The sequence below is a fragment of the Manis pentadactyla genome, chromosome 6 (assembly GCF_030020395.1).
Source record: "Manis pentadactyla isolate mManPen7 chromosome 6, mManPen7.hap1, whole genome shotgun sequence".
Taxonomy (NCBI): domain Eukaryota; kingdom Metazoa; phylum Chordata; class Mammalia; order Pholidota; family Manidae; genus Manis; species Manis pentadactyla.
Window position 1 is genome coordinate 151724630 of NC_080024.1, and position 26623 is coordinate 151751252.

Below are 26623 nucleotides of genomic sequence, written 5' to 3' on the forward strand. Positions count from 1 at the left end.
TAGGGACAGTACACCTCACACAATGCTTTGGCATTTAGTCAGTTCCCCATGTGGTAGCTGCTATTACTGAGAAGGGGGAAAGGCGATGAAGAAAGAGAAGGAGGGGGAGTTTTAAAGGCTGAACACATTCCCTAATTCTCATAATAGATCATGAGAAACTTGAGTCCTGAAGACTGTGGCACTGCTTTCCGATGGAGGTAGAAGAAAGCAGCAGCAAAGTAGAAGGATGGATGTGAGAAGGGTAGAAGGAAAAGGTTTTAACTGAAAACAATTGATAGTCGTCAAACCTTTCTGGGACTTCCTGGGTTCTCGACTTTGTTAGGATAGAAGAACGCGGACACTGTGCAGTTTGATTCCACTGCGAGGTGTACATGAACAGCCCTTCCCCTACACCCCATGCTCTTGCTCTTTATTGACTCCTGCCTCAACATAAAATTGGGTTACTTGGATGAGAAAATCATTGCCTCAGAAGGAGCACTATTGCAAAGAATGTGCCAGAGCCAGAATGCGCCCTGGAGGTCCTCCGTTTCCGTGCTTTCATTGTACATTGGGTGACAAGGTCCCGTGATAGCAAATGATACAGCGCCTCAGATAAATCATGGGTTAAATGAGCTCTGGTCAGAGGAAATTAGGACTTAGCCACCACGTGTGTCAGTGATTCTATGGGAGAATGCATTTAAGGTTCTCAGCAACAAGAGTGCAAGAAAATATTTGGAAATTACTCATCAGTTGGATCTACCTTTCTGCTGCCCTATGCATTGTTCCACATTGCAGAGCTGCAGTAGGCATCAGAGAATTCATTCAAGTAAATGCTAAATTTTTCAGGAGAGAGAAAACATTTTCTAATTGCTTTGCAATCTTCCATATGTTATGTTGAATAGCTGTGTATATGTAGGCCCTAAGTAAGCTGCTTATTCAAAGAGAATGAAGGAACCTAAATGTGTTTTGAATTCAGGTGAAGTATTGCAGTAGGCAGGTGATGCAGACAGACTGCTCGATCCACGAGGCGGTGGGGCGACATGCGGGAGCACAGGGCTGCAGGAACATCTGCGATGACAGCAATATTCTGTCTGTGCTGCCCAGAGAGAGCCATGGGCCGTGGGTGACTACTGATGGCCCTTGAACTGTGTGTGGCTGATGCAGTTGAAGAATGGAATTTGTAATTTTATTTTATTTTAATTAAGTTCACTTTATTTTAAATATGGCCACATGTGATTAATGGCTATCAGTTGGGCCTTGCAGAATGTAGAATGTAAGGCCAAAAGCAGACAATGAAACACAAGGCCAGGATTCGCACCCCAGCTGTGCCCTTGGGAATCTCTCAGCTGCTCAGATCCATGGTGTCCCCATCTGTGAGAGCCGCTGAGAAGACCCTGAGTCAGTAAATAGGGTCAAATATGAAAAGCCACATATGCAGCCAATATGTGGAAATGAATCAATGTATGAGAAGTACGTAGAACAGTGCCTGGAAAGAATATGCGCTATGAGGAGGCTATGAGATCTGTTAACTGACTAGATCTTAAATAATTGTTTGGCCTTTTGCCCGCTGTTGACTTTCTGGGACTTGACAGTTCTCTCAGTTAAACTGTGGGGCTGGTCAATGCATTATTCTCTTCGGCTCCGAGAATTACTGTTCCCGTGAGCTGGCAGTTTTAGCTTGTATAGACAATTGATAAGAAGAAATTTGGTTTTTGGCTCCGCCATAGATTTATCTCTGTTAGTAAGTTGTCTTCCATCCTGTTTTTGCTTCTGATAAATGAGGAAAACTTCACCTCATTTCTCAGATGTATACATTTTAGAGTCACATGGAGAATATCAAATAACATTTTTAAAAATGGCTGCATTTTAGGTGTTTGAAACACATTTCCTATGAATTAACTTTATTATAACATAGCACCAAGTATTTATTGAGTGATTTTTCTAGGCACTGGGCTAAGTGGTTTGTAGGCATTATTTCAGTCAATCTCCAGTGCAACCCTGTTAGGAGGATATTGTCACTGCCATTTTAAAGGTACAGGGCAGAGAATTTAGGCAGTTTGCTCCAGGTCACTTAGCCAATGAGCAGCAGAGACAGGATTTGTTCTCTGACTCTGAAGCTTGTATTCTGGAGGTTGTTGAGTCAGTTTCTGAATGAGTGGCTCTCTTTTTCCCAGCAAGAAAATGATGTCAGCCCGGCTTCCCAGCACTGGGCCTCTTGGCTTAGTCCTCTGACCCTGTGCTGCTCGATTCAGCAGTTCCTTTCGTTACGGTCCAAACCGACATCAGCCCAATGAAGACTAACAGGTACCACCACTCCAGCTCTGAGTAAGCTACCAGGGAATTAACTGAGGAAGCTTGTAACTCTAGAAACTACTGGAAGCTATCTTAGCAGCAAGGTGGAATCTAGTCAGGGGTCATAGTTCTCTAGGAAGAGCAGAACTGACATACGGAAATAAATCAGGTCCTTGAGGACCAAGCCTATGGGAAGTTTGAATCTGGACTTTGTCAAACGGGCCAGTAATTTCTCTCTTGTTTAGGTGAGTTTGAGTTGCATTTTCCATAACTGGTGATGGGAAGCATCTTAACTGATGCAGAGGGTACAGTACACAACCTTGGAAGCACAACTCCTGTGTTAACAAAGATGAATAAGACACATGGAGTTCTTGCCTTCAAAATGCAAGAGTTCGTAATTTAAGAATCTTCTTTCCACCTTTTAATGCTTCCCTCCTTATAATGCAATGGACAGGATCGTTTTTCATGATGTCATTTAAACATTTTTTAATATGTATTTTGAATTGAGAGCTAGTTCACATGCTCTAATTTTCACCCTTTTAAGGTGAGCCATTCAGGGGTTTTAGTAGATGCACAAGGTTGTGTAACCTCGCTGTCCAGTTTCAGAACCTCTTCCTCACCCTCCTGTGGAAGCCTCCCCACCCCCTACTGGCAGGCACTCCCCTCTCCTCGTCCCCCACCCCCAGCAACTACTAATCTACTTTCTCTATGGATTTACCTATTCTGGACTCTCCACATTAAGTGGAATCATACAATATATCGCCTTTTGTAATTTGCTTCTTTCAGATGGCATAATGTTTTAAGGTTTATCCATCGTCTAGTGTGTATCACAGCTTAACTCCGTTATATAGTTGAAGGATATTCCAATTCATGGCTATACAACACTTTGCTTACTGATTCATCCCTTCATGGACATTTGAGTTGTTTCTACATTTTTTTTGGCTGTTATGAACAATGCTGCTATGAACATTTATGTACAAATTTTTGTGTGGATGAGTTTTTAGTTCTCTTAGGTATGGTAACTTTAACTTTTCAAGTAACTGCTAGACCACTTCTCTAAAGTTGCTGTACTGAACAAGAAAACAGGACTTCTGTTCTCGTGGAGTTTATAGGTATTGGTGTTATAGAAGATTGCAAGCTTAAACTTTGAAAAACTAGCATCTTGTACATGTAGCCTTTAATACGTCAAAACTTCCTCTGAAATCCTTACTATAAACCAGAGATTTGGTCCCCTCCTAGCTCAGAGGAAAATAGTAATATGTAGTGTGTTTTTCCCATTATGACACTAGAAGCCTCTAAATTGGGTGTTTCTAGTCTATCACAACTAAGAAGTTAGACATTTATAAATCCTGCTAAGCCCCTAGTTGAGGATTTATTATTATAGTGGAACACCTAGGAACTGTTAGGTCAATAAAAATCTTTAAAATTCTTCAAAGATTTTCAGAGAATTGGATACAAAAAATATTAGCAACATTTTTTGGATTATAGGAACCAGAAAGTGTAATTAGTCATAAGTGGAAATAAAATACATGAGATGACTCTTACTGCTCAAGAATAATATAAAGCAAGAAGGTACAGAAAGCTGTTACAGCACGAAGCACATCTGCTTTTTAAATTGTATTTTAATGCAATAGGTGAAGTATGTTTGCTTATCTGCGCTATAAATAGTAGGGGAGACATTAAAAACGCAACGAAAAAAACCCAGCTAGGTTTATCTTCACGGCCTCATTTACCACAGCTGGAACTTTCTGAAAAGATATGTGGAATCATCTTAACGATAATTAAATGGTGACAATTACAAAAAGCCTTGAGGAAAGTGTTAGGGAAGAAGATTCTGCAAGTAGCAAGACTCCCTTATCCGTTCATTGTCCCAGGCACGGTTCAGATACAAAGGGCAAAAACGTACTCCTGTTGTACAGGAGGCCAGTGGTTTCTTTAGACAAACAACACGTAGTTTTGTAACAAGTTAAATCCAAGGCGGTAATTATACCAATAATCAATACTCTAGTTAGGCAAAGACGGGTCACATCCTGGGCTGTGGTAACCTGGAAGGCTTTGGAGGAAGTCGTGGGGCTTGAGGCGGGTCTGGGAAAATGCGGGTTTCAGGGCAGGAAGGGAGGAGTGACTAGTCGGTGGTGGTGGATGCAGGGCGTGAACAGAAGTGGGAGAGAGCCGGCGCTGGAAAGCTCCGTGTGCTGATTCCCTTCCCTGTGGTGGAAGATTTGGGATGAATCCTAGAGGAAAGAGGAATAACAGATCAGGTAGTAGCATATTGTGGAGAACTTTGAGGAATGGCGAAGGCGTTTATATTTATCTTGCAGATCCACAGATCCCTCCTGGATTGGGAGGGGAGATTCGCCATAATGCAGGTTCTCAGGCCTCATGCTAACTGTGCAGAAACATGGTGAGGCCTGAGGCGCTTGCATATGCAGTCTTTTCACATTCCTCAGATAGTCCAGCCCATGGACCAAAGTGTGGGGGCCACTGCTGCAGGTACAGAGAGTACAGGAACATTTCAAGACAGAATTGGAAATTGGAATTCCAAGAAGCTTAGTTTTATAGAAGTGAGCGCCCAGGATGACTTATTGGAGAAGCAGACCTGAGGCTAGGAGATTGGCTAGAAGTTACCTGCTTTCCCAGGCATGCATGAATCTTTCCGACAACTATTTATCAAGTACCTTCTCTTGGCAAGGGTCTGTGATACATAAGTGGAGGACTTCGGCCTTGGTGACCCTCAGTCACTGGGCTTTGTTAGGAGCCCGGCACTCAGGCTGCACTCCTGGCTGCTTGTATCACGTCTCTAGAGATGGACCCAGATATCACGAGAGTTAAATGTCCTAGGTGATTCTGGTGCAGCCAGAGCTGAGAATCTCTGCTTTAGAGGAAACAGATACAAAAGAAATAGTACTCTTGCCTTTAAAACTTGCAGTCTACAGCAGAAACTGACATGCAGAAATAAGTGAATAGGCTACCCAACAACAAAATCCAGTCACTGGAGCGGGGTAGGGATTCTGACTGCTTTGGGAATTTTGGTAGCCTCCATCTCTGGGTCAAGACGCATATCTGGGACTAGGAGGAAGAAGAGGAAACTAAATAGGAACAGGAAGGATTGTGTCCCTAACCTCCACACTGGGGACCAAGTGATATTCTGTGGGTGCTCTGCAGGCTCTGACGCCCTCAATTCCTCACCCCCTTTCCTTCTTTGTGCCTGCTGTCTTAGCAAGTCCAACCATGCGCTTACATCTGCATCTGTACAGCTGGCTGTAGCTGGACAAAACCTACAGCCCGGTCAAGTGCTCTTATTCTAAATCCAGGGCCACAAACACCAAGTGGTATTGCGATGCTGCCCGGAAGTCATCCTTCTAAAACCTAAGGCAGGACCTGTCACACCTCCCCTCAAAACCCTCCTGCTGCCCAACTGCCCGTTTAACTCAGAGCGGAAGTCGAGTTCTTACAGGCCCCGAAAGGCTGTGCCTGTTCCCAGCCCCCTATGTCCCTCCACACCCCAGACACTCCCTCCATCAAGCTTGGCCCTTGCCCTTCCCTATTCGTGGAGTGTATGCACCTGGCCAGCCCCCTCACTTCCTGCAAGTTTTGCTGAAGTGTTACCTTCTCAGAGGGGCTCACTCTGGCCACTCACTTAAAATTGCAACCCCCTGGCATTTGCCTAAGCCCAATTCACTATTCTCTGCAGCACTTTCTCCTTCTAGCACACTACACAACCTACTTCCGGTCATGATTCTCGCCTGAGTCTCTTTGCTAAATGAAAGCTCTTAGGGCAGGCATTTCCATCTGTCCTGATCACACTGTATCCTCAGGGCAGGCAGCAGGCGGCGGGGCGCAAGGCAGTGGCCCCGTGTATGGCCAGGGAGTAATGGGCCACAGGGGAGGTGCTCCTTCTTCCCACTGGGGGCAGGGACCCGCAGTGACAGGCAGGGCCTGTTCCTGAGGCAGCCGCCTGTCCCGGGGCTCCGAGTGCAACTGGTTCCTTTTCTCGGATCACCGAGAAATAGCCGGAGGAAGCTTCCAGGGCTGGAGGACAAGAGTACACAGGGAGTAAAGGTGCCATCACACATACAATGCTATGAGCATGCAGTCAGAGTGGGAGAGGGGCGGGTGGGCCAGAGCCCGGCGAAGGGACTGCCAGCGAGGGCAGGTGGCAGGAAGGCTTGAGAGAAGTGGTGCAAACGTCAGGGACCAGCGCAGGGTAACGGTGGCTGGGCAGGGGCAGGTGGACTCCAGGTTGGGGCTCACATTCTGGTTTTATTAGTTACCATGGTAGCAGTGTGATCCTAGGCAACTTTGTAGCTTCCTGCTCCTTGCTCCCCTCTCCTACAAATAAGTAGAGTAATGGTACCTTCCTTACAGGGCATCTGTGGCGTGCAGTGAGCTAATAGGTATAAAGAATTGGGACAGTGCCAGACCCTGTGAAAACTCGGTGGCTGTCAGGCCAAAGCGCCAATAGAAGCATCATGCCTCAGGTGGCACCTGAATGATTGGGTCACAGTTTCCTTTGCGGGGGCATTTTCCTCTCAAATTGCTCCCCTTCCCTGCCTGTGACCTCATGTGGAGCCAGCTGGAGCAAACATGAAGGAAAACAGAGTCGGCTGCGCAGAGGAGGGGGCTGGTAAGTGGCCTTCCTGGCGAGAATTTCCTTTTTCTCACCCCCAGAGGCAGAACCATCCACCCTTTCAGAGTTATTTTAAACCCAGAGAAGTTCTGGTAGGAGTAGAAGTTGAAAGTAGAAGTTTATTAGGAAAGAACAGCCAGGCTGTGATGAGAGGCTGAAAGGGGGGATGAGGAGAGGAGGAGCTAAGAGCCGCGAGTGACTTAGGGGCGGTGAGCCTTTGTGGCCGGAGAGGCCCAGTTGTGTGGCCATCGACACAGAGAAGGAAACGAGGGACAGACGGCTTGGCGAGGATACGAACAAGTTCACTCGCAGATAGATTTACTGGAAGATGCACATGGGAGATGAAAATGGCCTGGGGTCAGGGGTCAGCAGGAGATAAGAAGCTGGGCTCGGACAGGGGGTCTGAGCAGAACAGCCTCTAGACGGTTCTCCCTGCCTCTGATCTCCTGTCCTCTAACTTATTCTCTGTGTCATGTCCAGCCTGATCTTCATAACACACATATTGGTCAGATCACACCCTTGTGGATCTAGAAAATGTATGATTTTCTCTGGCTTTGTTTCTTTGGCGGACTGTTGGAGTTCCCGGGAGGCAGCAGTGTGGGTGGACACTGGCCGCCTTCTTTTCCTTCTCCAGATAGAATGCTGGTTTATCAGGGAAGGTGAATTTCATAAATTGACAACATGATGAGTTTAGGTGTATGTCACAAAGGACAGATTAAAAAGCTCCTCAGTGGAAGCGATTGTGAGGATTAAATGCATCCAAGTAACATGGTAACATACGGGTATTTGATAAATTATATCTGATTATTTATGGCCTCCCTAGAATGAGACAGATGCCCAGGAGGACGGACGCAGACTGGTTTTGCTTCCAGGAGACTCAAGCCCTGTGCCCTCTGGGTCGCACTTGTACTTGTCCTCTTGTACACTTCTGCCCATCCTATGACCCATTGCATACCTCGTCCTGTACCTTGCATCTTCCTAACCCACTGGGGACAGATCATCAACATGGCCATGTCACAGTGTGTTGGTTTGGGCTCTGAAGCTCAGACAGGGGCTCAGTGTGTGCTTGTAGGATGTTTTGTCTTAAATGCCTAACAGAGGTGTCTTTTCTGATAGTTACAATAGCTTGTGTCTTCACTTTGTCTTCGTGACTCTGAAATCCCTTATGGCCCTGATTAGACCGTCAAGTCTGTAGTAAATATCCCTGGTTTGGACACTGGCTGTGTGATTGGCACGTAAGTCAGATAACTTGGGGTTTTCCTGGTGGTGAAGGGAATCACAGAATTTAAGGACATTAAAGTTTTTCCAGTGTATCATCAGACACACACACACACACACACAGACACACACACACACACACACACACACACACACACACACACACACAATTACTGGAATGATAAACCTGCCAAAAGGTCATCAATCTCCAGTTAAATATTCCTGTTCTGTAAGCATGAAGATAATAATTGCAGCTCCATTTATAATAGTAAACATTGGAATGAACAAATATGTAGCACAGAAATAAATCACTATTATACAAGTAGAAATTATATCTGTGGACATTTGTGAAAATGTTATGATTTTAAAAGAAAAAGGCAGAATAAAAATTTGTTTCTATTATGCTTAAAACTAACTGGACAAGACAATGGAAAGATATATAAAATAAAAACAATTGCTATGCTAGGGCTATGAGGGTAATTTCTCTTTTACATGTTTATAAATATTCTATAATTTCGCTTATTTAGGCTTCTTATATCAGACTAATAAAAATAAGTTGTTTTTATATTTTTTTCTTTTTCTGCTTAAAAGCAGATAAGGTAAAAAGGCGACTAATATTTTATTGGTGGAGATAGTAATGTACAATAGCATCCTCCAGGGGTCAGAGGCAATGATCAAAAAATAGTAATAATAAAGTTTTAAGTTTATTTGGTGAAGCAAGCATATTCCATACCTCCTACTCTTTTTAAAACCATTGTAGCTATTTGTTGAATTTATGTTTGCAATTTAATATGAGCCAGGGGACCATATTAAACAGGAATAGTTTTAAGAGAAACCACAGCACAAGAGAAAAAGGTTAGCCAATACTTGGAACAAACCTAATTAGGTTTTCACTTACATTCTAAAAAAAGTATCTCCTGCATTATACTGCACCATACAGCTGATGGGCAGAAAGTTTCCCTTCGGCTTATTTTAATATATCTTTGCTTCTTAGATTTCTGCAGTTTGGTGTTTAGATTCAGGGATACAAATGATCTTTTGTTGTTATGCCTTCTATTGTCTGGAGACCTATAGCACTGGAGGGTTGACAGTTATAGTGTTTTGTTCTTCTTATTGCCCAAGCCATTTAATAGCATGATTGGTGCTGGGGCATTATTACCAGTTAGTTCATAAAGCATAATGTGTTTTATCTGAGGATGCAGATTTTAAAATAGAAAAGAGTCTAAGGATTTTGTATAAAAAAGGTCAACCACAGCAAACTCAGTTTGAAATGACCTTAAAAGCAATATTGTTGTCCATGTGGAATAAGAGGATTAGATATATTTAATTTTAGCTTCTTTGATAATTTATGAAAATTAACGTTAACGTTTTAAGAACTAAGTAGAAATTAGCCACTAGTGTAGTAGGCAAAAATAAACATTTTCCACTGGTATTTAGAAAGCAAAATATATATTCTAAATTAGAGGAGGAGTATTGTTTGGCTCTTTTACTATATCTGGAGTTCATAGGCTCTGCTCTTTCTTAAGTAGTAAATATATGGTCAATTTAGGAGCCGAATCAAATAAAAGGCAAATCAGATATTTTCAGTTTTACCCTAAATTGGTTGTAAACCTTGGAATCTAGGAAGAATTGTACCAGACTATAATTTCTTACTTTTTCCTCTTAGAAAAGTTTAGCCCAATTTTATTAATACCCTCTTAGCTCTCTGTTACTTAGCTGAGTGAAAGGAACTCCTTTATGGTAAGGTAAACTTGCAGTGAATAACTTTGCTTTTCTGTCTTGCTGACCCTGGCTTTCATCTTACTGCAAGTTGACACTCTGCTAGGTATTCCTGTTTTCTCTTTGCTTGGTGACCTTTCCTTCCTTGGAGGTGGCCAAGGTCCTGAAGTGATGGCCCAGATCACAGTGACCGACAAGGTCCCCTCTGTCTGCTGTCAGCTGGTGGATGCGTCTGCCTGGTGAGCATCTGAAGGCAAAACCAAATCCCTGCATGGTGACAGGGGCAGAAAAGCAAAGAATGAAACGTTTTGAAATAATCTGAAACTTTGCCAGTATGTTTTTAAGGAAAACATTTAAGTCAAGACTTTTAGATTTAAAAACAACAATCATGTAGACTTAACGTCATGAAGAAGAGAAAATGAATTAGGGACAATCCAGAGGAAACAGCCCACCATCCCACCCAGAGAACCAAGCAAAAGGTGGGCACGTGTGCAGTCGCACAAAATGGCGTTGTTTAAACCTGGATGGTGACTGACCATGACAACGTACTTCCGGCCTGATCTGAACCCTGCTGAGGCTGTGAGCATCGGTACCGAGGCCACGGCATTGCCAGACCACGGGCAGAACATTGCGGCCTGAGGGACATGGGTGCTCTCTTGGCCTCACTCTCTGGTGACCGTTTTGAGAAACGGAAAACCTGCATTGGATGCTAAGGTCTTGATTATGTCATTCAGCTTTCATGAGAAAGGAAACTCCTTCCTTCTCTCTTACCTTCTCTCCTTAAATGCTTTAATATATATATTTTTTATTTATTAAAGTGCCGTTAACATACAATCTTATTTTAGTTTCAAATGTGTGTCACAGTGGTTCAACAATCCCCATGACCAACTTACATCGTGATTGAAAATTATCGTGCCCCTTTATCCCCCTCGCCCTTCCATCTTGCACACGTCCCAACCCCTCCCCCTTGGTAACCACTAGTCACTTCTCAGTGTCTATGAGTCTAATGCTGCTCAAATGCTTTACTATTGCATCCACACCCTCCTCCTCCTTCTGACTTGTGGACTTTCCATCTGGAAGGACTCACGTGAATACACGGCAACACAGACGCCAAGTGCCGCTGAGACATTCTCCTTCCCAGGAGCCTTCCCACCGTGCCAGTCACAGCCTGCGAGTGTCCAGTAGAGGAGGCAGCCTGGCACAAGGTTCATCTGTCAGAGAGTTTCTTAAAAGGTTCCCACTGCAAAGGCCCTCCCTGTCCCAGACAACAGCCATCGTCTTCCAGAGGTGGGGGCGACGTGCGGGACGTGCAGGCACCCCAGGGCCTGGAGAGCCTGCTGCCTGCGGGCTGGGCCACCTCCCTTTGCTTGTCTTCTGTGAGACTTCTTCCCTGGCGCTCTGATACCTCAGGTACCTTTGGGGAGCAGTCTTGCATACGGTCTGTCTGATGAAAGCATGGAGATTAAGGTGACTCTAGTTCCCCACCCCCGTCACTACTTTTGGTGGTAGAAATGTACATATACATGTCAAATGAGTTAGTCCGGGCTGCATCCTGAAGTGCTTCGGCGCGAGAGCAGCCTTGAGCATGACTGGAGAATACCGGAGACTCCACTGAGGATAAGGGGGCCGCAGACCCGGGCAGCTTTGGGGTGAATCGATTTCCCCATGGGTGTTAGTGTCTAGGCCCTCTGTAATGCAACCACAAAGGACAGAGTGGGGGCCTTAAAACAACAGAAGTCATTCTCTCAAAGTTCTGAGGCCAGAAGTCCAAGATCAAAGTGTGGGCAGGGCTGGTTCTGTTTGGAAGCTCTGGGGACGACGTGTTCCGTGCCTTCCCCTGGTTTCCGCTGGCTGCCGGCACCCCTCGGCTTGTAGACACCTGGCTCCAGTTTGTGCTTCTCTTGTCACACGGTCTTCTCTGTATGTCTGTGTCCAAATCTCCCTCTTATAAGGACATCAGTCATTGGTTTAGGGCCACTCTCCTCTAGTATGACTTCATCTTAACTTGATGACATCTACCAGGATACTGTTTCCAAAGAAGAGAAAATTCACTGGGGTTAGGGCCTGAACATAGATTTTGGAGGACACAGTTCAACCCCAGTATGTGGCGTTTCCCCACACCCGTCTGTATCCACAGCTCTCCAGCTCCACTTTGCCTTCCTCCCCTGTCAGGTCGGTCCCAAGCCTTCACTTCCGGACAGGCCTGTGCTTTCTGGACCTTTCCTACCTGCCCTCCTCTTATATCTCAGGTGAGCCTTCCTGATTGTTTCCTCCACCGTCATTCTCTCAGGGTCCTGATCTTTGCTAAAGGGATCATCTTTTAGGTCGGCTTTTAACGTTTGCCTCCTGTGGAACAAAGCACATTAGACCCTTGGAATTCTTAAATTTGATATTTGGGATTTCAACTATTGGAAAGTCAGTGAGACCTACCCGCCAAGAAGCGATTAGTATCTGGGGAGCAGGCATCTGAATCGTGTTGTTCTGCAAAGTGCGCGGCGTTTCATGAAGCCGTGAGGTTCTCCCGCTATGGCTCACTGGTTCTCCCGCCACAGCTTGACCAGCATGGCTCCAGTTTTTCCTTTTCTTTTCTTTTTTTCTTTTTGAGAACATTGTCCATCAAGACAGAAAAAATATATGTCCATGAAATACTGTCAGGGAGCTGAAGCTTAGACAAATATTTTTGAATACATATAGATTTGGGGATTCTTGGAGATCTCATACATTCCTCTTGAATTTCAAGAATCTATCGCATTTGCATGTGGTGAGATTTAGTATGCTGCCCTTTGGTGATTTTGACGTTATTTTTTATTTTTAATCATATTATTATTATTATTTTTTGCAGCAGTATTTTTTTCCAACAATATTAACTAGAGCTTCAGGGCATGATGACAGAAGGAATGCGTAAGCAGGTTCCTCAGGCAGTTAAGCAGATTTACTGTTTTTTGGTTTGATAAGCTAGAATCCTGCCAACTTGGCATTCAGAAAAGGAAGAGGCCCATGTGGCAGGATGGCCCTGACAGTCCAGCCCTCCACTTGCCTGCCCCAGCACCCCCGACACGTGTGCCTGGGTCTCTGTGCTCTCTGCACGGGTAGCCCTTTGCTGTGGAACTGGCTTGGGTACTGCAGGTGCCCAGCAGCCCCCCTGGTCTCTACACCCAAAACTCCCCCACACACGTGTGATGACCCAAAATGGCCCCAGATGTCCCTGGATTGCTCAGGGGGGACAAAATCGCCTGTGGTTGAGAACTCTTGCTCTACAGGGGTTGTGGTTTTACCAAAATATCCATGTGTATGTTAAGATTTTTGTAATATGTATTTGCTACTATGTAACTTAGCACCTAAAAATTTATGTGTCTAATATCTTTCTTGTAGCTTTTTTTTATCATTGCCAAATAATTCTCTGACTTTTTAAATTAAATTTTGTATTATCTTTTATTAGTATTGCTATCCCTACATGTTCTGTTTGTATTTCCCTGATAAATTCCCACTCATCCCTTTATTTTCCAATCCATTTCTCTAGTTCCTATTTCAACATTTCCACACCTACTACGACACATAGCTGAGAACTCTGCTGATCTAGTAACTGAATCCACCATGATACTACTGCTGCGCTATGCAAAGGGGAGGTTGTCCTGTCAGTAGAGAGGGGAACCCTTTTAGCCTCACCTCATCTGTGTAATAACATTGAGCCACGTGGTGGAGAAGCTGAGAACCTGTCCCATGATTTTCTGTGCTTAACCAGTGCACTTGTTGGACTGTGAGCGCACAGTTCAGTGTAGCATTGTTTCCTCTTGAATCCTTTGCCAAGTCTGATGCTGCTAAAGAGAAAGAAGGTTCTTTCTTTCTAACCCCATGACTTGACACTTGGTTTCAGTCTAAATCTGTAATGGGGATCAGGATGGGTACAGATGTGCCCACCCAGGTAGAGGCCCACTAGTCCCTCTTGATCTTACTTTTGATTATGGCACAAAGCTCCCGAGAATATAACCTCTAAAAGTGCACAGAGTTCCCTGGTACTGCAGATACTTCTGAAAAGTTCCTTTTGTTTCTGGAATTCACCAGATACCGTTCTCTGTAAACAAGCATTCAGAATCCTTGAGAAGAGACCTTAAGTTACAATTCAATGTTCACTTTCTCTAAAAGGAAGAGACAAATTCCTGAGCTTGAAAGTTAAAGAGAATGGCAAGCATTTGGTTAATTTAATATTGGGTAATGGATTCCTGATCCTGCCTGAAGGGTCTACCCCCCTGTGCCAGGACTGCTGGCCACCCACTCATCTGTCATCTTACTCAGCTGTCACTGACACAAAGCCTTCTTTCTTCTCCCAGGCAGTGCTAATGGCTTCCTCCTCTGGGTCCCCAGCCCTTTGTGAGTGCTAAATTTAGAACTAGACACATTGTTCTGTTCTGATTTGTTTATATATCTGTCTCTTCAGGAGGTGATGAGCTCCTTGTAGAGCCAGGGACTCTGTCTTTATCATTTTTATACACCCATCTCCTGTTGCATAAATCTTTTAGTCTATTTTCAAATCTTTCTGAACTCTTTTCAGGGATTCCCAGTGTCATCAGCATGAACTCCAGACTTCAGATCTGTTATGTGCTCCTCTGTGTCAGCGTGCACATGCCTCCAGCTTTCCTGGGTACATCGGCCCCCCTGCCCTTTCTTCATCGACAGTGTCCCCGCTGCTTGGAGCATATCTACCCAGACTCTGAACCCCACTTTCGCCTGCTCTGGGTTAACTCTCCCTCATTCTCAAGATTGGCTGGGGGCACAGGGGCATGCTGGGTATTGCTCTAGTATTCTGTGTTTTTCCCACCACAGGACTTAACATGTGCTATGTGATGGCCTGCCTGTCTGCTTACCCCCTAGCCTGAGAGATCCTTGGCTCACCCTACAGTGTTGGGTCCACTGGCTTTCTTTTCTTGTTCCTTGCCTTCAAAGTCCCCTTTCTGACGGAGTCTTCCCTCCTGTCCTTCCTGAGCCGGGGTCCCAGGGAGCTTGGGTCCATGTAGGTGCCACACAGCTGCCCTGGGCCAGCAGCCCCTGGTGCAGAGCAGGCCCCCTCCAGGGAGCAGGGAGAGAGGAGGAAGACGCAGTACAGCTGGAGGGACTGGACAGGGCACGGGCAGAACCTGAACCCCTGAAGTTGTGGGTGCTCATTGGTTAACTCAGCAATGCTGTAATCAACCACCCTGCCGGGGGCCATCCATCCTCTGGACGCTCCCAGAGCCCCTGGGTTCTGTTCATTGAAAGACTAACCATTCTCCGTGTTAACAGTCCTCACTGGTAGAAGGCCTGACCCACCTCCCTGCTGTAACTAACCCTTGATCATGAATCTCCTTCTCTGTTCATTTAACAGCTCTTCTTGTGTGGAAAGACCCCATTAGCACTGACCATTAAGTGTCCCTTTTATTGGGTTAAACAGTCTTAATTCCTATAAATATTCTTTATGTGATCCGTTAGGGGAATAGGTTCTAGGCAAGCTTCTATATAATGCTGGTTTTATCTCAGGCTTCTAGGATCTCAGTATTTTCAATTTGTTCATACTGGGATTATGATCTTCTTGGTTCCTGCTGGCAGTAAATTTCTGTATTCTACAATCCTGTTTATATACTTCCAGAATCATCACAGTTGGTAATGTTCTTGAACAGCTGATTACAACAGAAAATGTGTTCTAAGAATACAGAATACAACGAGACTACTAATTCTCCTCTAAAAAACATCTGGTACAATGTAGAAATGGTAAATATTACATATGCAGTTAGTTTTAAATTTACCTTTAAGAAAGTATAAACTTCCAGTTTTCTTCAAGTCCTATCCTTGTGCCATCGATTATTTTTATCTTAAATTTACTTTTATTCCTTTATCTTTATTTGTAATATTATTATTGTTGTTACTACTATTGCTGCTAAACATTGACAGTAATACATTTCCATGGCTGTTTTTGCCCCTCACTTTAGTCTCTCCAGATAATGTTGGTTCTGGTGCTTTCTGGTATAATGGTCATTTTCATTTCCTTTGCAGATTTGACCCGGCCACCTCTGAACCTTCATCTAAGGCAGAAACTGAAACATTGAATGGACGGGCTTGGACAGAGAACTCTGGATCGCCTCTCTGGCTCATTACCCCTAACTCTGGGTGACAGTCCATGCAGCTACAAATGCACCTTGCCAGGTGCACTCCTGAAATGAAGCCTTCCTAGGCTCACCATCTTCAGGATTCTACCTGTTTTATCTTTTCAATCCTGAGAAGAAATAAGGTGAGAACTGGCTGATCTGTTTTTCCTGAGTTTGGATGGGCTTCTGATGATCTCTGCTTCCCTTCTTGTCACAGAGTATCTGTTGCGTAACCTGTTTTAAAATTCTGTTAGGAGTTCATTTCTAAGTTCAAACTTAGTCATGTGTAGTTCCTGAGATCCGTGTTCGTTACTTTATCCAAACAGGATGCAGAGTGGTCGTCTTCATCTTCCGGGCCCATTTTGACACTCCACATTTCTCAGCGTTGCCTAAGAGTGGCTTACCGTAGCATCTTCCCAGTTCCGGGAATTTTTCTGCACCTGGAAATCAGCGTGGTTAGGGTCTTTGTATCAAGCCAGGCAGCTCCAGAGCCAAATGTCTATTCCTATCAAATTCCAGAGTTTGGACAACTTTAAATGACCAACAAATATTTAGCAACAAAAACGCCACTGAATTTATAGATGTTTGGGTGTGCCAATGGGACACCCCATTGAACGTCTTGAAGAGAACAGAACCTACTCATGTCAAGGGTATTGGGATAGGGTGAGGGACCAACTGCAATCTTATTATTCCTGAAACTCCATGAATGCCAGGCTGGTATGGCCTAGGGAGGCATAAATGAGCTGTTTTATCTCTAGGTCACATAGCGGTAAGTACACTGGGACGGCCTTGTCCGGTTTCTCCCAGTATGCCATCGTAGTCAGTACACAGGCCCGTTCTGTGCCGGTCATGCCTAATTCCCGACTGATGATGACCCCACTGTTGTTTTCATTTAACTGATGAGTTATCCTCAGTGGGTGTCTCAAGACATGGCAAGAATTTATCAGGGGTTTTGCTTTCAGAAAAACAAGTTTAAGGGTTAAATCCTTTTCTCCCATGGATTTTATCTTGGTGCCTGAGCCAGTTGTGTTATTTATAGGAAAAACATTGTCACATATTCATCAAGAGATGGTCTGTCGTAACTGCTGACAGCTGTATCACTTCTCTTTCTCTCTTTGGCCCTAGTCCTGTATTCCACCTCTTTTTTGCTTCCTCATATATAGAATACTGTTCTCTATAAACTTCCTTAATATGCAGTGTTGCTTCTCAGCAGATATTTGTCTAGTTCTGTACTGCAGATAGCAGTAGCAGGGCAGTCCTATATGACAGGCGCTGCTGGGCACCTCTCGCTTGCTTTCCGTTAGCATGATCTGTAAGCTGCACATGCTTCCTCCGACTCCACCCTCTCCCGGGCAGTCTTTTCCGTACAGACTGTTTCATAGCAGTTGTGTTGCAGAAGGTGGTCCTTTCAAGAGGACTTAAAGGCTCGGGGAAGGCACTTCCTCCCACATACCTGCACCTCGTACACCTCCTAATTCCATTACCTTGCAGGGTAGATTTCAACAGAAGAATTTGGGGGGAATGTCGCCATTGAGTCCGTTGCAATCCCCGGAGCAGCTAGCCAGCCTGACGGGTGTTCTCTGCCTACAGGAGTGGAGTGAGACTGCATTGGAGCCCCCTAGAGGCGGGCTGGATGTCAAACTCTGAGTAGTCCTGGGGAAGTCCTTGTAGGAGGGGAGGGCGGGGCTCGGACATGTCCTCAGATCCCTGCAGAGAAGCCCTTCAAACTCTGGCCAGTCTCAGAGCCTCCATCCTTTCATGCTCTCAGGAAGGGTGGGGTTTTATTTTAACCATCTTCCTTTGAAAAGTTTCAGGTCCTACTAAATGGTTTTCCCACAACTTCCTTTAATATTTGACATGTAAAAGTATCATTTTCCCAGGGCCACCATCACAAAGTACCATAAACTTGGTGGCTGAAAACCATGGACATTTATTCTTACCACTAAGGAGTCCAGAAATCTGAAGTCAGGCTGTCGGCAAGGCCGCGTCTAGGGAAGAAGGCTTTCTTGCCCCTTCCGGCCGCTGGTGGCTCCTGGCGTGCTTGGCGCTCCGTGGCTGTGGCGCGTCACCGCACTCTCCCCCTCTGTCCTCACATGGCCTTCTTTGTGCCTCCTGTGTCTCTGTATCCAGGCTTCCCTGTCCTTTTTCTTATAAAGACACCAGCCATTGGGGCAGGACCCACCCTAATCACCCTAATCAAGTTGACCTCATCCCTAAGGTCAAAGACCTTATTTCCAGAGGAGGTCCCATTCACTGGTGCTGGGGGTTAGGACTTGGAGCAAGGCCGTTTAGGGGACACAACAGAGCCCACTACACTAGGTTTCTTATGCCTCAGGTGGAACCTTTAGGCCCCCAAATATTTTTACATAAACATTGAATGAGCTTGATGAACCAAGCTTGATGATGACGCTGTATTCAAAAACAAAAACAAAATAAGAAACAAGGCAAAATGAAAAACATTTGTTTTTTGTTGATAATGTCTCCATATGTAGTTGTTTCTACTGTTGGGTCCTTGATTATGCACTCTCTGACATGGCTTCCCATTTAGCTTGTATGGGTTTTTGAGGCCCGAGGCCCCCATCCTGCACTTGTTCTGTGTCCTTCCAGGTTCCTAGCCCCCTGCTCAGTGCAGTGCGTGTGCTACGAAGAAACAAATGACCATTCCCTTTCTCAGCAGCACAGGAACTTCAGCTGTAGTACAAGGGACTTAGGTTTACGACATGTTTCCTGACACTGCAAATGATTACCATGGGCATGCATTCCTGAGGAGGGTGGGGGTGTGGCTGTCTCCGGGACTTACAGTCCAGGGCGGAGCTTGGGGGAGCATGCTGTGCTCACTCACGGACTGTCGAAACCTCCATAATAACCGAACACATCAATCATTGTATCACAGAGAAAGAAAAAATGCTTCCAAATGTAATTGCAAGGCTTTATGAATATAAGACGCATTGCAATTTCAGACACATTAAAAATGAAAGAAAAAAGGTTACTCTTAGAATTGATCAGGTATTAAAGTGGGACACAGTTTCTTTCGGTCTGTGTAGAAAAAGGCCTGCAGGCCTTTGGGCATGATGCCCTCCTTCCTGGGCCCCGAGGGCAGTCCGGGAAGCCTAGGGTGTCAGTGCATGAGTGGGAGGCAGTGACTGAGCGTGGGTTTGCAGTCTGAGAGATGCGCAGTAGCAGTTTGCCTTTAGCACACAGTCTCAAGCTCCTTATCTGCAGATGTGCAAGAATACCACCCTTCTAGAAGTTTTCGAGAGGATCTGTGGAGAGACTATTCGTGACGCCGCCCATCCCAGAGCCTGACCCTGGGATTTCTTCTTCCCCGTCCCGTGCTGCCCCTCCACGCCTCCTCCAGGAGTTCACAGTGAAAAAGGAGAAGATAACTTTGTAGAATAGATCATGGCCTCAGACAGTGTAACTCCTGAAAATGTATTCTTTAGATCCTACGTAGGATGCTCTATGTCTCATTATGTTTGGGGAGGGTTTTAGTTTCCTGCTGCTCTGTAATAGGTTAACACAGACTTTGCATTTTAAACCAACACAGGTCTCTCCCCTACAGTTCTGGAGGACAGGAGTCTGGCGCGGTCTCCGGGGGAGGTCGAGGTGAAGGCTTGCTTGTTCCCGAGGGCCCCGGGGCCATCTGTCTCCACGTCCTTTCCAGCACCCGGAGGCCGCCTGCATTCCTCGGTGCCTGCCTCCATCACCACAGCCTGCAACACCGCCTCTCTTTGGCCCTTCCTCAGCGGCCACATCACCCCTTCCTCTGTCTTCCACTTCCATTTTTAAGGATTTTAGGAATGATTACATCAGGCCCAGCAGGGTAATCCAGCCTCGCTATTTTAAGGTCAGCTGATTAGCATCTTTAATTCATCTGCAAACTTAGTTCCCCTTTGCCTTACATCCTAACATATTCACAAGGTTCAGGGATAAGGACAGGAACGTATATGGGGGTCCTTATCCTGCCCACCACAGGTATTTTTAAATATCTAATATATATCTGTTGTTTCTTACTTGATTAGAAAGATGCTATGTGTGGAATTAAAAAGCTCTCATCTGAAAATTACAATTCAATTGACACCTCTATCATAGCACTTTTACATTATATCAAAATGATCTATTTTTTTACGTGTCTGTCTGCCTCACTAATGTATATGCTTCCATAGAGAATATATCTTATTTGTCTTTGAATCCTCTGGACACAAGTACAGTAACCGGTGTAAATTGATAATCATACAACAATTTCTTGTATCATCCTTCTTTAACCTTTATGAATGCCTTCCAAAACCCAACTGCATTGGTTTAAAAAATTTTGTCTTTCCTTTTGTATAACAATTGTCATCTCACATGCTTTAAGAAACAAATGATTTGTTTCATTCTAGTAGGTGGAGATTCACAGGAAAAATAAAATTACTTTCAGGTGTATTAAAAAGAGAAAGCAGGTCTGTGAAGTTTCCTAATATATATATAACGAGGATTTCATTGCAAATGCAAAAGGAAATTGGACATTATTTTCCTGGGAAACTTAGGTTCTATTAGTGAAGTATTTGTGGGATGCACAATCCATGAATGTGAACCAGTTATTCCTAGTTTTGTAATTTTTTATTGTACTTATTACATCAGGATCTGCATCAGCACAAATAATCTGTCCAATTTTTGGTAGAAGTCAAACTATTTATTGCATTATTCTGTGAATTTGACAACATGCACACAGTATTCCGGGGATGTATCTACTGCTTTTGTTGCTTTTCTTTGTCATTATTCTCATTTCAGCTTGCGCATCTGGGTACAGAAGAGTGGAATGAAACTATCCTTTGACTCATTCTCAGATCCTCCATGATGAATTGATTGTTTGGCCAACCTAAGAAGATGGTCCACTAATTGGCCTATTTACCATATACTTTCAGTTTACATATTTTTCATTACGGCCTTGTCTTTACCGTATGCAGTCTTCACTTCTCTTATGTGGTTCTCTTCATTGATTTTTCTGCTGCTCACAGTCAGCATCCCTTATCCCCATAATCCTCACCCAAGTAGCATTCCTTTTCTCTTAGGAACAGCAGACACAGACCTGCCTCTAAATCAAAGGCCTCCGCTCAAGGTAATCTCACAGCTGTTTGTGGACCCCGGGCAAATACAGTCATTATTGCAAATGCCTTCTGCTCTTCAGAAGAAAGATTTGCCCGTTCCCTGGGACCTGCTCTGGTTATGCCAGTCTGCGAGCGGTGACTTTGTATGACTTAAAACTGATCAGTAGGATCTGTCCCTAAGGTGTGTGAGCTTGGTGGGCCAATAATTCTATCATTTCTAGTGATGCTAGGACTGAGTTACAGTTGGAGTAACTATTAGAACTGTTGTTTCCTCCAATGGAAAAAGGGGATTTAAATAGAATATTTCTCCTTTTTAAAAGCATTAATTCATGCTCCATTATTTGTTTCAAAAGTCACCCATGAAAATACAGACCTAATCCATGATCTCACCAACTCAGACAAGCATTTAGTGTTATTCCCTCCAATTTTTATATAACTTATAAATCTGGTATATCTGTGTGTGTGTGTGTGTGTATATATATATGTACATATATATATGTACATATATATATACACATATATATATAAGCTTTTCTGTGTATATCCTTTTTTTGTTAAATAACAAAAATGTCATCATGTTTACAATCAGTGCCTCTTACTAGAATGCTGTCACCTTGGGTGACTGTCTTCCTTATCTTATTATCTGCTCTATTCTAATTCTTAAACTAGCATCTAGCATACAATAGGTTCTCAGTAAGTAAATAGCTATTGATCACCTGCTGTTATCACTGAACACTTTGCTGCAAGTCTTTCCCACGTAAGTAACAGAGATCCTGGGAAAATATGTTTAACCTAATCTTACTTAGGAATGTTGAGAATGTGACTTACTATGAACTTTCAGTTATAAGATGAATAAGTTCTGGGGTTCCAACATACAGAATGGTGAAATTTGCTACGAGAGTAGATCTTCCGTGTTCTCACCACACACAGACAAAAAGAATGGTAACTGTGAAATGATGGATGTGGTAATAGACTGAACTGTGGTAATAATTGCAACAGTGTGTACACATATTAGACCATCATATTGTACAGCTTAAATATATACAGCTTTTGTCAATTATATCCTGATAAAGCTGAAAAAAAAGGAAAGCATGCCTTACCGTATGTGTGTCAGTGGGTACACTGTCAGGGGCATCGGATGCACCCGTAAAGATTTTTGAAGGACAAGGTCCTTTGCGTGCTGAGAGCTCACGCTGAGTCTCAGGGCTGCCCTTAGCCTGAATGCTGCCTCCCCTGCACTGTATCGCCTTCTGGGGGCCACACCCCCAGTGACTGATAGAGACGCCTAGTCCCAGCCCTCTGTCCCACCCTGAAGGGCCGTCCTAGCTGAGAGCTCCTTGTGGGACATCGGCTGGGGTTTCACAGCCAGTGTGACACAATGCACCCTCTCTCTTCCCTCTACCCTCCTCCCACCCTTCCTTCCTGAGTCATTCCTGAGAGCAAACCCCAAATCAATACCCAACAAGCTCTGTGTCAGAGTCTATTTCCCAGGGAACCGGACCGGTTTGGCATTTAGGCTGTTGCCAAGTATTTGCATCTGTAAACTGCTACGACGACTAGCCTTGTTCAAACACTTTTCTTCCTTCCTGATTTATTTACTTGGGGTATATTTCTAGAAGAAAAATTTTGTTGATCAGAGAGGATGACCATTTTTAAGACTTTTGATACTAGATGGCAAATGGACTCCAGAAATCTTGGCTAATTTACCACATCACTGGCAATGTCTGGTGGCACCCATCTCCCCATCCAATTGTCATCCCTGGGAATGAATTGTTTGTTGGTTTGATTTTAATGTTGATTAATTTAATGGGGAGGAAAAAGCTTTATATTTGCCGTGCATTGATAATGCTAATTTTTCTTTAGAGGATTATAAATCAGTAAAAAGAAAGTCTAATCATGTCTATATAGACTCTTCTAACTTTCTCTAACATTGTTATTACTGACCTCTATTTTTATTAACTTTTTTTAAATGTAGAGAAATATTTATATTTTTTTGGGTTAAATCCATCAAGTTTTTCCATCTTTTCTCTGTGTAAACTTTGCATTTGGAGTTTTGCCTATGAAGCCTTTCCTCACCTCTTGCATGTGCATTTACTGTAACATTTTTCCAACACTTTTTTATTTTTAAAATATTTTCACCTATTTAAAATTTATTTTGCCATCAAACAGATAATACAAACTGGTGGCCTCAGCTGGATTGGGCCTGCAGGTCATTCAGCTTGTGTAGTAGGTTTATGGTGTCCCCCGAAAGAACTTGTCCAAGCCGTCACCCCCATACATGTGACTGTGACCTGCTCTGGAAATAAGAGTCTTTGTAGATGCAATTCTAGCAATTAAAATAAGTGGATTTAATAGAAGTGAAAGCAGTTTCTGCATTAAAGACTTAAAAAGGTAACTCCAACCACTTAACTGGCTCTTCCCACTGAAAATGCTAGCTGTCAGTTTTGTACCACCAATTGCTTTTATATGAAACACAGAATTCAAGTAAAGAGTCATCTCATCATCACTGCTGTCGTGAGTATCATTTGTTGTTTGAAAAGAATATGTGGCATTAGAATACGCAAGGTATTTGTCAGACTTGTAAACTTCTTTAAAATGCATGTGAATGTCCTTTTCCTATAGCAGTGTCACCTTCTTGAATTTTGAATGTACCAAATTTGAATTAATAGAAAAAGGAACACCTGAGGGAGTCATGTCTGTAGGATACTTAAAGGTAGGCTTAAAATGATGAATGTATGAACATGGTCAAAAAAGCCTTTTATTTAAATTTTTATAACTTTTTAACTTGAAATAATTATAGCTTCACAGGAAGTTGCAAAGAAATGTCTGGGGAAGTCCTGTACCCCCTTCCCCCAGTGTCACCATTTGATAGACCCATAGAACAATATCTACACTGAGAAACTGCCATTGGTACAACCTACAGACTTGCCCCAGTTCACTGTTAGGTTGGCTTGCCTGGTGTGTGTGCATCTCTACACAGTTTTACCACATAGGTGGCTTTGTATAACCAGCATCACAATCAAGATATTTAACTTTAGGGTCACCACAGGCTCCCTCGGGTCACCCCTGTAGAGCCACACCTATCCTCTCCCCCAACCCCAACCCCTGGCAATGACTAATCTGTTCTCTATTTCTATAATTATGTCATTTCAAGAAGGCTGTATACACAGAATCATGCAGTAAATAACCTTTGGGGATTGGTTGTCTCATCCAGCCTAATTCCCTGGAGATTCATCCAGAGAATGTTCCTTTTTATTCCTGAGTGGTTTCACATGGTATGGATGTACCACAGTTTGTTAAATCATTCACCCATTAAAGGACACTTGGGTGGTTTCCAATTTTTGTCTGTTACAAATAAGTCAGCTATGAACATTCATATACAAGTTCCTGTGTGAAAATAAGTCTTCATTTCTGTGGGATAAATGTCCAAGATTGCAGTTATTGAGTTGTGTGGTAAGGACATTTTTAGTTCTGAAAGGCACTGCCAAGCTGTTCTCCAGAGGGCACACAGACAAGCCATTTATTTAAAATAATCCTATTATGTTTTCATCCCTTTAAAGCATCTTTACTTTACTTCAAAGCATCTTTGTATCTAAGAGGCAACCGAAATATAAATTTGATCTTCTTTGCAATCCTGTCTTCATCTTTTATTGCTCTGTTTATACTTTAGTGTTCATTTTCTCAGTTGTTTATCTATTATTCTCTTATCATGGCTCCTTATCACATGGAAAATCAGGTGCCATAGAAACAGAAGCTGAGGTGAGAATGCTCGTGATTTCTAAGGTTTGACTATTACGACGACAGCTTCTATGCACATCTGTGTGCACATTGTTGGGTGGACATGCTTTCTTTTCTCTTGGGCGAACACCAGATGTGGAATCACTGGGTTGTATGGTAAGCGTATGGTTGACTTTGGGAGAGAGCTCTCCAGAGCAGCTGCCCCGTGACGTTCCTAGCGGCGGTGTGGGAGAGCTCCGTGCTCTGCATCCTCACCACCACTTGGAGTTCTCTGGTTTTTTTTTCTTCATATTCTAATAACGTGTAATGATATCTCATTGCAGTTTTAATTGTCTTTTCCCTATTAGCTAACGATGTGAGCAGTTTTTAATGTACTTCTCACCATCCCTATAACTTGTCTGGTGAAGTGTTTGTTCGAGTACTTTGCTCATTTTTAAATTGAGTTATATTTTCTTACTATTCTTTGAGAGTTCCTTATATATTTATTTGTCAGATATGTGCATGGCAAATATTTCCTCCAAGTTTTGTGCCTTATCTTTTCATTCCCTTGATAGTGTTTTCACAGAGTAAGTTTTTAATTTTTATGAAGTCCAATTTATCAGTTTCTTTTTTCTTTTGTGGATTGTGTTTTAGGTGTCATATCCAAGAATTCTTTGCTAACTTCAGTCACAAGGATGTCCTATGATTCTTCAAAAAGTTTTATAGCTGTGATTTACATTTAGATCCATGTTTCATTTGGCACCAGTCTTTGTATAAGATGTGAGGTTGAAACTGAGGTTCATTTCCTTTATTGTTTGTGAATGGCCTGGTGTTGATTAAAAAGACTGCCCTTTATCTGTCGAATTGCCTTGTACCTCTACCAAAAATCAGTTGGCTGGCTCTGTGTGGGTCTATTTCTGGATGCTTTATTCTGTTACTTTTTAAAATATGGCTACTCTGTGTGGCTCTCATTCTGTTTCTGTTGGATGTCATTGCTCTAGAGCATGAATGACAGTAGAGGGCTGGCCTCGAGGACTTGCCAGTGGGTCCTGGCTGCAAGTGACCCCTCGGGGAGGGCATGACCTCCTGGTCATTTCTGGGGGAGGCGGCTCTCTGCTGAGGGCAGATCTCAGGCCGCTGCCAACACTTACAGCAACTGGGGCTGGCAAAGGTGACCCCTGCTGGGCACCAACAGCCCTGCTGAATCTTTCCCTTTTCCTTTGTGGTGGCTGTGATTACATTCCCAGTATTGTGGCTCCTCCTGGGCCTCCTCTCTCCCTCTCTTCCTCACAGTTAGCACAAAGCCTTGTTTATTGTCCTAACTCGCTTTCTCTTCTCTGTGCACCTTAAGGATTTTCTTTCTCCCTCTCTCTTTGCCCTTTCTAATCTTTTTCCTTTATTTAGCAATAACTTTTACCCAGTTCTGCTCCCTTTAATACTATATATATATACATGGGCCAGTTTCTATCTTCTTCTGACATATTTTCTTTCAGAGATAGTCATCAAAATCTTATGACTATATATAAACAATTAAAACATAGCCCCAGATAGAGAGTGCGGTCATGTCTGTTGTAGCAAGTAGTGTTTCAATAGGAATCATATGACCATAGTTATTTTTTTCATTAAGGTATCATTGATATACAATCTTATGAAGGTTTCACACGAACAACATTGTGGTTTCAACATCACCCATATTATCAAGTCCCCCCCACACCCCATTGCAGCCACTGTCCATCAGCGTAGTAGGATGCTATGGAGTCATTACTTGTATGACCATAGTTTTTAAACTCCCAGAATATTAACTCGTATAGTAGTCAATATACACTTATGATATATATTGAAAATAATTTTAAAAGTGGCTA

General features: G+C 43.5%; 1 long non-coding RNA gene across 1 annotated transcript; it reads left to right on the forward strand.

The window, feature by feature from the left end:
* Positions 1 to 1569: 1569 nt before the first annotated feature.
* Positions 1570 to 25034, forward strand: LOC118907828 (uncharacterized). Its single transcript, XR_005022982.2, has 3 exons — positions 1570 to 2283; positions 15863 to 16097; positions 19502 to 25034. It is a non-coding gene; the product is annotated as an uncharacterized LOC118907828 (long non-coding RNA).
* Positions 25035 to 26623: the final 1589 nt, after the last annotated feature.